Raw genomic sequence first — 12725 nt, 5'->3', positions numbered from 1 at the left:
GACTTCTGGGCTCCTACAGCATCAGGTGGCAAAGGCCTCAAACATCCACTCTGGGCACTGGGTTAACGTAAACGCCAGAGAATTCTGTGATTCTTAGCAGGCGTGGCAGGCAGTCGGCCCTGCCCCCGGGGACCCAGGGCCCACGAACGTGCCAGGTCACAGGCCAGGGGGGCACTAGGGCTGTGGCTGGGATTACGGTTGCTCCTCAGCTGACAAGGTGGGGAGATCTGCTTGCATTGTCTGGGGGCCCGACATCATCACCAGGGTCCTCAAACAGGAAGAGGGGCGGCAAAGTCAGAACCACAGAGCCGGCATCGGGTCGGAGCCTCAGCCACCGCCGCCAGCCCTGGAGCCCTGAGCCCGGGATGTGGGCGGCCCCTAGAAACCCAGGCAGGTACTGAATGAAGGTTTCCTTGGAGCCTCCAGAAGGAGCACGACCCCGCGGACGCCTTGACCTTAGCCGGGGGAGACCCGTTTCTGACTTCTGATCTCCAGAACCGTAAGACGACAAACTTGGGCTGCTTTAAGCCACCAAGATCAAGGCTGTTTGTGACAGCGGCCCCAGGACACTGGCACAGCGTGGAAGCCAGAGCTCAGCGCTGGCTGCTAACTCTCCGTGCGGCTCTCCCGTTTCCCCCTGACAAGCTGAGGACCCCGCGTTCCGCCCTTCACCCCCCGCCCAACCTCTAGAAGGCATGGCCTGGGCTTCTCTGGACTCGGCAGCATCCCCGCATCGCCCAACACGGGAGCCTCACACAGACATGCCCCACCCGCCAAAGTCCCGGGAGGATGAGGCCGAGGACCTCTGGGGAACGGCGAACTCTGTCCCCCACCAACCCCCAGGGCCACGGCACCCCCGGCAGCCGCATCTCCCCACCTGAACATCAGGGCAACTGCCGGCACCTCCGGTCGTCTCAGAGCGAGGGGAAGGGCCCTGCGTGCACCTCCCAGCACGGTGCCTGGCGTCGAGAAGGGCCACCCCGCTGGCCGCCGCCGTCGCCCCCACACCCCAAGACTGGGCTTTAAACACACCACAGGGTGGGGCAGAGGACGAGGCATTTCTGCCTCACCAGGACTCCTGTCCTCGTCCTCTCCGTGAGTTAATTTTCCAGGAAGGCACGTCGCATAGGAGAGTTCTGTCTCCACGTCGCCGCGTCGACACACGCACGCCCGGAGAGCGGTGGGGGGCTGCTGCTCCACCGCTAGACCACCTCCTGCTGCCCTCCGCCCACAAACTCCCAATTCCATCCCGTAAACTGCAAAAGGGCAAAGGAGGAGGACGAGAACGGAAGGCGGGGCAGGGCACCCCACTCTCAGGGGACCATCAGTTTGAGTGTAAAGTGGGACAAGCTTTCTGGATAGGCTGAAAAACAAAATCGAATTTTTCGTTTTGCAAAAAGCAAGCGGCCCTCATTCAGCAGTTACGTGAGGTCTTTATCTGCTTTTCCAGAACTGGGTCTGGGTTGCTCCAGACACGTAGGTGCCTCGCCTGGGGCCCCTAAGTGGCTAATGTGACCGGCTGGCCAGGCCTACGTGTTCCCAGCCTGTGCACCGTCACCAGGGCTGTGGACGTCCCAGCACGTCATTCCTTCTGGAACCTTCCTGGCCCAGGCTCATGGTACCCTTTGGCCTCAGTACTCAACCCTTATTTTGTCTTGTGTTAGGGTTAAGTTTCTTTGGTTAGAGACAACCAAGGACTGTCTTCGGATAAGAAAATACTAGTTTTTAATCCCAGCGTACCACTTCCTGGCCGTATGACTCGGCTTAATTACTTCACTCTGTCGGGGTCTCAAAGACGAGCTTCTGTGCCCCTGCTTCGTGGGGCTGTGAGGGGGCGGGAGGAGAGGCAGACAGAGGCGCTGGCCCGTACTTACAAACGCCAGTTCCCGGCTCCTCCCGCCGCAGGTCCTTACACATATACACCTTAGGTGCTCCACCTAAGTCGGCAAAATCAAGATATGTCTACGTAGCAGAGGCTGCTAATCGCTTTCTAACATGCCCTCCCTGTGCACTGAGGCGTCCCCATGGGCTGCCGAGCATCTGGCCGCTGCTAACAAAGCCAAACTTGCCAGTGTCCCTGGCCGTCAGGTGTGGCACCAGAAGGTAAAGACGTGGTCCCTGTGAATTCCTGCAAGTCTTGTCGGGTGAGGGCACGCCCTCCTCCCCCCTTCCTCCTGCTGGCTGCACCCCTGCACGCCGCCCGGCCTGGGGGCGGCAGCCTAGACTCCTGGGGTCACACTCCCAATGCATGTACCAGCTTCGGCCTGCCTGCCACCAGGGTTTGTGCAACAAAGGCATTTTCGCGTTGCTACAGGCACTATTGTTTTGGGGTTTCTGCTGTAGTAGCCAAACCTCATTGCAAGGGACACCACCCAAGGCCTTCGCGTGTCACAGGCATGGTCCTGGCTCTCAGAGTGCTCACAGCCAGTACGTGAGTCAGCCGAGTCAGCCACTGAAGCATCGCTGGGGAAGGCGTGCTCAGGCCAGGAAGCGCCACGGACCGGGGGACGCAGGGGGTCATCATGGAGGAGCGGCGAGCAGGGGATGCAGGGAAAGGTGTCTCCCGGGGGCCTGGCTGAGCTGGGCACTGAGGTGGTTAGGAGGGTCTGGGAAGGGCTGGAGGTCGAGGACACACAGTAGGACCTGACTGTCGGATGGACGGTTCTGGCTAGGAGACAGACGCAGCAGACGCTGCTGGAACAGTCCTGGCAGGAAGGGACGAGGGCGCGCTCCCCGGCAAGGCCATCAGCCCCCAAGTGACTGCGGCACCTAGGCAGCCAGCGGGGAGGCCGGGGACCAGGGGTGTCAGGCCCACCAAACGCTCCCAGCCCACAAAGCTCAGGCTCTGATTCCTCCAAGCCTTATGACCCCGGTGGGGTCCTAGGCCAGCACAGCGGACCCCAGGAATCCATCGTTTCAGGAAGGCAGTGAATAATGAGGACAGATGTTCACAAACTAAAGAAATCAACCCTCACTCACGTCATGACAACCGTCTCTGACAGAAATCCTAACCCTCTCACAGAGGTCTGGTTCATCTGGGCTAGAAACTCGAGTCTGCACACTGGGCGGAGGCTGACGGCCTCAGAAGTCTGACCGAGGCTACGAGGCCCCAACGGCCTCACGGGTGGGCACGGCCTGGACACGGATGAGGCACTTCTCATCCCCCTTCCCTGGGGTCCTCGCTGCCGCCAGGACTGTGCCCCGCACCCCCTCCCGGGGAGGCACCTTGAGCACACGGGCGAGAGCGGTGGTGATACCACGAGGCCGGGACTCAGCACCACAACCCATCAGCACCCTCTCCATCACACCGGTCCAGGTTCATTAGGAAGCTACTGGAACCATCTGGTCCAGCCAATCAAAACGTTCCTCCCTCCCATCAGCACTCAGAAATCGCTTTATTGAGAACTACACCAGGACCTGGGCTTGCCCCGTCCCTGCCCAAATGCTGGCCAACTGTGGGTGCCGAGGAGCGTGATGCTGGCCCACCAGCGAGGGGAGAGGCTGCAAGACCCTCAGAACCAGAGGGCCCTCGGGGACTAAAAACACCCGTTTCCCAAAACTGAGGGCTCCCGCCAAGGACTGAATGCCAGCTCATGGTAAGCTGGAAAAATAGTGGAGGTTTCTGGGAAGGGGCAACACACACACAGTACAAACACTGCCCCATACACACCCAGGAGTGCCGAGCTGGGGTAAGACTAGAACCAGTGTCCATCCTGGATGAAAGGTGGAATCAATCTGGTTAATTCTACCGGAGGGATGTACCCACGCACACGCACACGCACATGCGCACATACACACACGTGGGTTTCTGGAGCCTGCCGATCATGCTCGCTCAAGCCCACATTAGGCTTTGAGGCGAATGTGGAAAATGAGAAATGGAAGCCTTGGAGCAGCCTGGGTAGGCGCCCAGCAGTCATGTTCCCCATTGGAGGGGTTGGGAGAGAAGCACAGGTCAGGACCCCCTGAGATGTAAGGACCACCACCGACAAAGCGCTGCCCCCCTCCCGCCTCCGAGCCCACGGCGTGCGCCCCCTGCCACCAGGGGCCTGGATTTTGGTTTCCAGGAACCGGAGAACTTGAGGCCCCCTGGCGGGGCTGTGCTGGGTAGTGCCCCTGCCGCCCCCCCTGGGCAGATCACTCAATTTAAACGGCTTTCTCGATAGGCCTTTGAGGGAGAAGGGAAGAGAACAGGAGCCAGGGATGGAGGAATGCAGAGGATGACAGCCTCGCTCTAGACCGTGGGCCTGTGGGGCGCCAGCCAGACATCCATCATCCCATCACCCGGCGAGCTGCCAGTCCCCGAGCAGTGCTCGCCCATCGCCCGCGCCGCCGGCCGCCCCACCGCCCTGACCCTGACGCCCACATGGCCTCTCTCGGGATCACCAAATATAAGGGAAACGCACACACGCACGTGTGCACACGCACCGAAGGGGCACCTCACACAACGGCCGATCCCCCAGAGTAAACAGGCTGGAAGAGAAACCTCCAGTGTTTACGAGAGCAGCAGGGTGTGCTGCAGGGAGTACACATACGTGAGTACGTGTGTACGCAAAGTCCGCGTGCGCGCCCGTGTCTGAAGTTGCGACTCCTTCTATATATAGACATATGTATAGACACAGCCCTCTCCGTATAAATATGTATGTGTGCATATATATCTCGCAGCCCTTGAAATAGAAATCTATATACTTAGATGAATGTGATGCTTCAAAAGGAAGACGCCAGAGCCAAGGGCCTATGTTCCAGACCAAACGTGCCTGAGCTGTTTTCTTCTCCTGGAGCAGCGCTGCCAGGCTCAGCGTGCGTGTCTGGTTCTGGATGCGGTGGCCTCGGCCCGCTGCAGGTTGGTGGTCCAGACTGACCAGTATGCTGGCCACAGGCAGGTCGGCTCAGCACGGGGGGTTCTGCAGACATCAAACACCGAGTGGCATCATCTCGAAAAGATGTGCCTGTTTGATTCACAACTTCCCACGCAGGCGATGTCGGGGCACCCCTGCCCACGGCCCGCGTTTCTGAGAGTGAGTTCCAGGTGCCTGCCAGCCCCTGCAGTCCGCACGCTCGGACGGCAGGTCTTGGGCAGTTCTCGGGCAAGGCCATCCCTGGACCACACTCTTTCCTCCTGCCTTTGCCGAGGGTTCCTGAAGAAGAGAGATCTGGGACCTCCAAGGACACACACAAGGGGGCATGGCACGGAGCACAGGGCAAATGGGACACGGACGGTGTGCGGTGCGCCACCAGGACGCGGCTCCCACTGCCGGGAAGCCTTCACGATGGCCGGCCCCCCCGCCTCACCTGCTCGGGTGTCCACGGCAGCCAAAGCCACCACCGCGGGAGAGGGAGCCAGGAAGAAACAGAAAGTAGCCGTTGGCTCTCCTCACTCCCCCTCTTCTCTGGTTCTGCATCTTCATGATGCTCCTCATGAAGACTTTCTTAATGATCACAAGGGAACTCCACGGTAACGTTATACTCTTATAATACAAACGCACTTACTTACCATACTAGACACACAGCGTATTCTTGGTTACATACCACAGCATCCAGCGTGATACCCCATAACGTGACGTACGACAGTGAAGGTGGCACGGTAACATCACCACGGGGTGAACGATTTTGAGCACGTTCCCCGCTAGGAACCGTGCTGGGTGCTCCTTGCCCTCTGCTTCCCTGAGCCATCAGGCCGCCCGGCGAGGTGGTCTCGCCTGCTGGCTCCACCAGGGGGTGGAGGACCTTCTGGGTCACCTTATCAGGCCCTCTCTGGGTCTGAGCCAAGGGCCAGGGCTGCTGGAGCGCCTCACTGAGCGTGAACCCTGGCTCAGCACCGATGACCCCGACCCTGGGGACAGAGGGCCACCCGTGGTCTGAGGGCCTGCGCTCTTACCCCACAGTTTCTGGCTCTACTTCCTGGTTCCCATATCAGCTCCCCAGTCAGACCTGAGCCCAGCCCGGCACCCAGCCCTGCACCTCCGCCCAGATGTTGGGGCCCTGAACCCCCAGGGCCTGGACCGTCGTCAAAGTGCTCTGGCATCTGCTATCTCCCCGGGACACGTTGCACATGGGGAAGACCCATGAGAAACTAGAATTTCTGAGTGTTCACTATGTGTCTGTCATGGGTGATATTTTACGGGCATGACTCCAGGGAATGCTCACTTCTGGCCTCAGGCCAGAGCTCTCCCCACGTGGCCCAGAGCAGCGGCGCCTTCAGGAGTAGGAGCTCCCAGCAGCTCTCCTGCCACTGGGGCCCAGCAATGCTCTTGCCCTAGTGAGAAACAAGGTGTCTTGTGACAACAAAGTCACCAAACTGTCAAAGAATGAGAGACTCTAATACGTGTCTCAAAACATCTGTAAAAGCTGAGCCCTATAATTTGCCACTTGACGGGCTTTAAGCCCCACAAAGAACACTTTTTTGTAAGTCAACAAGCTGGACAACCGAACCACTGATCCGCCCACGCACACATACAACCATCTGCCCGTTCATGGGTCACGCATTCCACTCATCCTCCTCACTCATCCGACTGCCCACTTACCTCTTCATCCATCTGCTCACCTAACTACGTGTCCACCCGTCCAACCACCTGCCCATCTACCCACCCTTCTGTCCACCGCACCAACAATGACTCTGGAAGCCCTGCCGCATGCCAAGGACCAGTCCAGACGCCGCAGCACCAACATGAAGGCGACATCCCCCGGCCTGAAAGGAAATCTTGGTCTGAAGGGGGTACCATCATGTGAAAACCAACTACAGAGGCTCCCCCCATCCACAGGCTCTCACTTTAGTTAGTGCCTTTCAACGAGAACGTGCCTAGCAGCTTTGGCCCCGATGAGTGGATGAGGTTAGGGTCATGTAGGTGGTGCTCCTTTTAGACGTTCAGATGGAAAGGCTAGTGACCAGACTGTCAGAGCCTACCGTGTAAGTTAGTAGAGAAACTTCTTTTTGTTTTAATTTTAAAGATTTTTTTTTTATTCATGGGAGACACAGAGAGACAGGCAGAGACCCAGGCAGAGGGAGAAGCAGGCTCCTGCAGGGAGCCCCATGTGGGACTCGATCCCGGGACCCCGGGGTCACGACCTGAGCCGAAGGCAGACACTCAACCACTGAGCCACCCAAGCATCCAAGTAGAGGAACTTCTATACAACAAAACCCTAAGATCTAAAGAGAGGCACAAAAAGGGTAGCATGGAGCGAGAAGAACATCGTACCAGGGTCAGAGAATACTATGTGTTACTTGGACTTGACCTGATTCAAATCTAAGTCAGTGTGATTCGAAAGCTCACACTCTTCCCACCCTTTCAATAAGAACTCAGCAGCTCAGGCCCAAAGCAGCTCAGAAAGTAGAAACACTGACCCCGAAAGCTACCAGCTGCTTCCCCATCTCGACTGCAGAACAGCGTGAGGGTGGCTGATGAACGGTGGGGGGGAGGGGGTGCGGGTTCCTGGAAGTGTAGTGTCCTGGGAGGCAGGGTACCCGGGATGCTCGTCGGGAGGCCCCAGGCTCTGGGCATGCAGCACTGCTGGTCGTCCAGAAGCAGCACAGCAGGAGCAGCTTCACAGACACGGGCACGCAGCCTGGAAAGCTTGGAGGGTGCCGGAAACCAAATATAAACCTTCAACGGGGAAATCCACCGGTAAGGGTTAGGGGGCCCGTGGGCTTACCGGAGGTACTTAATGACGTTAGAGCGTATGTAGGAGCTGGATAAAGTCATTTTCTTGTTAATACTCTGGAGAAGACTCAGCGGCCATCAGGAAGAGATTTCCAAAGTCACGAGGCTGCAGAGTCCAGCTACCCCAAGGGACCAACAGGGCGGTGGAGAGAGGACGCTGGTTTAGGTTAACGAGCCCGCATTCCGCAGATGTCCTGGGACGCTCTGCCATACGGAGAGCACCTCGTCTCTGAGCTGGGACCCCTGCCCTTGCCGGCACTCATAGCCCTGGACGTGCCCACCTCAGTTTTCAGCGACGGCTCAGAAATGCAGCTGCTCCTGCTTGATCCCCCCGCTGGACTGTGAAGCCCTCACACGCCGCTGGGTATGAGGTGGAGGCTCGCCCGGCATCAGTTCCCTGCCTCCGGTCCTGACACTCATGAACTCCCTCCTCGTGGGCACTTTCCAAATGCGTAAGACGACAGAGCGGAATCGCGCCGATGGCTCCCACCCGAGGCTCCTAAAAGCACTGATGGTATTCGTGGTAATGATTTTCAATATTTCAAACAGCCCACTGGAAACCACACGTTTACCCTCCGCCGAGCAGCACAAACTCGGAGAAACATCACAGGTCCCCCGCCCCCCCTCGGGCCAGCACGCTCTCAGCGCCGTGAGGTTACACCAGTTTCGTGGGCTTCCAGATACGTGGTTTTGAGCTAACGAGATGAGAAAACGGATCCACCGTCCTCCACTGAACAGTCTGGGGCACAATTTTCTAAAACACGGATGGACCGTGGGGAGAGGGGCCTGAGAACAAAGGCGTGGACAGAGAACTCCTCACCTGCTCCCAACCTCTGAGCGATGGGTAAACTGCTTAGTTCAAGACCACGCTCTGCATCTTGTTTCCTGGTTCTGGATCTGGGCCTCCTGTGCAACGCTCTTTAAGTGACAAGGCCTGGCATTAACCTGCTCCTGTCCCGTCACACATAGAAGCGCCTCCCTCGAGTGCGGGAAGGCCCCTGGCCCATAGACCCGCCCGGTTACGGCCCGTGCTGGCCGGCCTGCCCCAAACCCGGCACCTGCCAGTGAGGCCACCGCGGGCAAGAGCACGGCTGTGCGGGCCGTCTCCTTCTGGCAACCTCAACAGCCAGCCTGGGTCCTCATGGGGTGAGGGGCAGGCGGAGATCCCGAGATCTGCACAGTCACTCGGAGGCACCTTCCGAATATCTGTTTTGGAAAGAGCTAGAGAACGTACCCCTGTGCTTCCCTCCACCTCATCCACCACGGGGCACCGAATCAGTGACTGGGAGTCTGTCGGCCCCACAGCAGGCAGAGGCTGGGAAGAAAGGATAGATCCGGCTCATCCCGAGTGACCAGCAGGACGAACACAGGCAGCGACTCACTGCGAGCCTGCTGAAGGAAGGAGCCAACGGGTCTCCAAGCACTGACCTCCCCAAGGGCCTGATTTACTCCTAAGCTCCTGGAAACGGGGCAGGTTGCCCCCAAGGCTGTGACTATTTCCCTCTGGGTCTGCGCTGGTCAGGACCCCGGAGAGGAGGTCAGGAGCACCCCCGGGGAAGGCTGAGAACAGAGTGGAACACGGCACGTTTGTTGTGATTCTCACCGCGAGGGTCATCTGAATAAGACCGCAGCACCAGGAAAGGACTGTCCTGAGGTAGGACACTCACCACCCCCTCGCCGCGCGTCGGCACCTGGGAGGGTTTCGAGGGCTCACTGTGCTCGGACACTTGGGAGACTTTCTGCGCTCCCTCCACGACGTGGGACATCAGGAACTGAAATCGCCTCGTTCTCTCTGAGTCAGAACTGACGGGGCCGGCTTGGGTCCCTGGGGCCTCGGATCACACATGCCACCATTGCCAATGCTTTTAGCTCAGGTGGGAGCCAGGTCTGGGCTGGGGTCCCACTCCGCCTGAGCAGTGGGCCAACCCTCAGCAGCCTCGTCTGCACCTGGGGTGGGGGTGGGGGTGAGGGACGATGCACGGGAGCATCGATAACCCAGGGTCCCCGATAAAGGGAAGCCTATCCAGTCCCCCAGACTCAAGTCTGGCCCTCTGCTCCCTGGCGGTGTGGCTGTGGGGAAGGAATTTAGCTTCCGTGGGTTCAGGGGACGGCGAGAGTCACAATGATGGCAGCAGCCACCTCAACAGAGCGCTCAGCACAGGCACCCCGGGAACCGTAACAAGCACTGCTCTCAACTCCGATCCTTTCTCCCTTCTGGTCGACTCTCTCGGGAGACTCACTGGCACTGGTGGGTTCTCGAAGGAGCTAAGCAAATGGGGTGCCCAGTGGGCACCCAGGCCAGCGCTAGGAAGCACGCTGCCCCCCACCTCCTGTCCACAAGTTACTCCAGCCCGGCCACCCCGCTTGCCAGCTGGAAGCCAGGCTGGCGGGGCCCGGCCTCTGCACGGGCTCCCTGGCTCCTGCCGCTGAGTGATTAATCATCCTCCCCTGCAGCTGGCACAGTGCTCCTGAGGTAGACGTGTCAATCATTAAACTACTATTTGTTCAAGTCTCGGAGAGGCAGGAGCCTTGCCTCCTCCACAAACATGCCTGCAGGACGATCAGGCCTACCTGGTTACCCTGTAACTGGGAGCTGGCCCACAGATCCAGAGATAAATAAATAAATAAATAAAATAGGCCCAGAGATTCTGATTCCGGGACCTGGAGCCTCAGGTTCAGATGGCAATGGTGTCACTGAGCTGCGGTCCACATGGGATCCCGGACAACGAACAGCATAACTTGGCTCCTCAGAACAGCTGTGCTGGGTACTCAGCAAACATGCAGGTTCTGAGGCCCCTGGCGTGCCTGACATGCTAAGAACCTTAGAGGCAAGGGGTCCCAGGCATCCCCGTGTTTACTCTCTGGGTGACCGGCATGCAGCCAGCCTCGCACCTGAGCCCTCCATGGGGGCAGCAATGAGAAGCGCCATCAGGGCCATCAGGGCGAGGGCACCCAAGAGCTGCTGGGGAATGAGCACTGTCCTCCCCCGGGAGGGAGCCTGACTCTGGTGCCCTGAAGCCAGCCAGGGATGGGAGGCATGTGACAGGTGGTTTATACGCAGGGAAAACCGACAGTTCCTGAGGTGACACGGAGCCACCCTGTCTGCAAGCAGGTGGCATCAGACCTCGACAGCGGGCTGCTTGGTGGACACACAGGGAACTGCTGGGTAACGTGGACATCGTTCTGCGCCTCCCTGAGAGGAGGCCGTGGGGACAGCAGGAAGGACGTAGTGCACCTCAGTAACTGCGATGGCCCTCCCACCCCAGCCTTGGCACCGCAGGGGTGTGGGCATTTGGGGAGCAGGTCTGTGGGGAGCGGGGTGCAGACCCAGGACCAAACTGGGAGACCTGAGCTGGGTGCAAAAAGGCCTAAAGTCAAGATGCCTTTTCTAATCATCAGCCCCTCCACCTGGAACGTTCTCAGGACCAGGGCCACCCCTCTCGGGGCTGCGTCCTGAAGCCACCTCTGCTCCTCCGGCAGATGGACCTCAGGGGTCCCGGCCCGTGAGCCCAGGGCACAGGGAAGTGAGCCCACCTGCCCTCCGTGGCTGCCTGCAGTGTGGTCCCCAGCGGAGCGGCCAGCCTGGGGTGGGGAGGGCTGGCAGAGGGACTTAGGGGTTCGTCTCCTCAGGAGCAGCTGCAATGACTGCATCGGGCGCCGTCTCCATTTGCAAATATGACAGGCTTGCTTTCAGAATTAATTTTTTCTTCTGTCAAAACCTGGTGCCTGCCAGAGAAGGCCTGGGGGCAGGGTTACAGGTGGAGAGAAAGTGCCGGCAAAACCAGGTGGGGGGAGAGCGTGCACTCACCCAGCCGTTCCCGTGCTCGCTTCATCGGCCACCTGGGCCTCCCTGCACCCTCGTCCCCAGAGTCCTCTGTGCCCTCATGCGCTCACTGCCCATCCAGATGCTCTCTGGGTGCCTTGAGGAACCTGGTGCTGTGCCTGCCAGGGGCACTCGCGGTGTGCAGGAGGAAACGGCAACAGAGTGTGGCACAAAGCCAGCTGAGAGGCCGTGGAGTGTGGCGGGGTGGCTCAGACGGACGGGGCGCCAGAAAGGTGCGTGCGGCAGTCCAGGCAGCAGGAAGGGCAGGTGCAAAGGCACTGGGGTGGGAGCGTCCCGGGTTTCTTGGAGCTGCGTGTAGGTCAGTGTGGCAGGAGGAGAGGCCAGAGGCCAGCAGGGGTGACTGGGCCTGGCCCCGTCGGCCCCATTAGTGTGCCTGAGCTCCGAGGACAACGGGAGCCCACGGGGATCTGAAGTGGGCAGGTGGTTAGAAGGCGGGTATAATACCACTGCCCCGTGCTCACACGGAGCTTGTCCTCACAGGACAGCCTGAGGCAGCTCTAAGAGACGGCCCCCATTTGACCTCCACTCCACAGCCGAGGAGACTGAGGCCCACGTGGGGAGCAGGGGGGACAGCAGGTGCCCCAACACGCCTGCCAGCGCCAGCCCAGCGTCCTGCACATCGGCCATGCGCAGTGACACACCAGCCAGGGAGGCAATGGGGGCGCCACGCCCTGCCCCCCGAGAGTCAGGAGTGGGACACGGGGTCCCTTTGGCCCTCTGCCTCCTCCCAGCCAGAGGTGAAGCCCCTTCCCTGTCAGGAAAACTGTGGGTGCCACGGGCTGTTCATTAGCTGCTGCTGCAGAGCCTGGGGGGCGGAGGGGGGGACGCAGCCAGCCCAAGTGGAGGGGCAAAGGGGCCGAGGGACCTGCCCCGTGGGGCCCTGCCTCTCAACCGTCCTCAGCCGGCCGCTGAACGGACAGCTGCCCCACGGAGGAGCCTCGCCATCTCAGAACTGCTCAACTTTTCAGTAAATCCACATGCAAATGGGACCAGTCACAGCGCACGGTGGAAATAAGGTGTGACTGGGGCCTTGCTTTGAAAGTGAAATGAAAAAAAAAAATGATGAAAACAAGTTTACTTGAGGGTGAGTTAATAAAACTCAGGTCACGTTCGCCTCAGGTACCGATTCCTTACCAGAGCCCACAGTCGAGTTGGGATCACTTTCTCCGTCTTTTCCAAGCAGGTGTGAGCAGGACCGGCCGTGGCCGCTCTGCCGCCGACACCCG

At 59.5% G+C, this 12725-nt stretch overlaps 1 protein-coding gene across 5 annotated transcripts in view; it reads right to left on the bottom strand.

Annotated features, from left to right (window-relative positions):
- The window catches only part of TRAPPC9 (trafficking protein particle complex subunit 9), a 541977-nt gene that overhangs the window by 74225 nt on the left and 455027 nt on the right, over positions 1–12725 (bottom strand). The gene's annotated exons all lie outside the window — the stretch shown is intronic.

This window comes from Vulpes lagopus, chromosome 9 (assembly GCF_018345385.1).
Source record: "Vulpes lagopus strain Blue_001 chromosome 9, ASM1834538v1, whole genome shotgun sequence".
In the NCBI taxonomy this organism is placed as follows: Eukaryota; Metazoa; Chordata; class Mammalia; order Carnivora; family Canidae; genus Vulpes; species Vulpes lagopus.
This window is presented reverse-complemented; position numbering and strand designations above follow the sequence as displayed.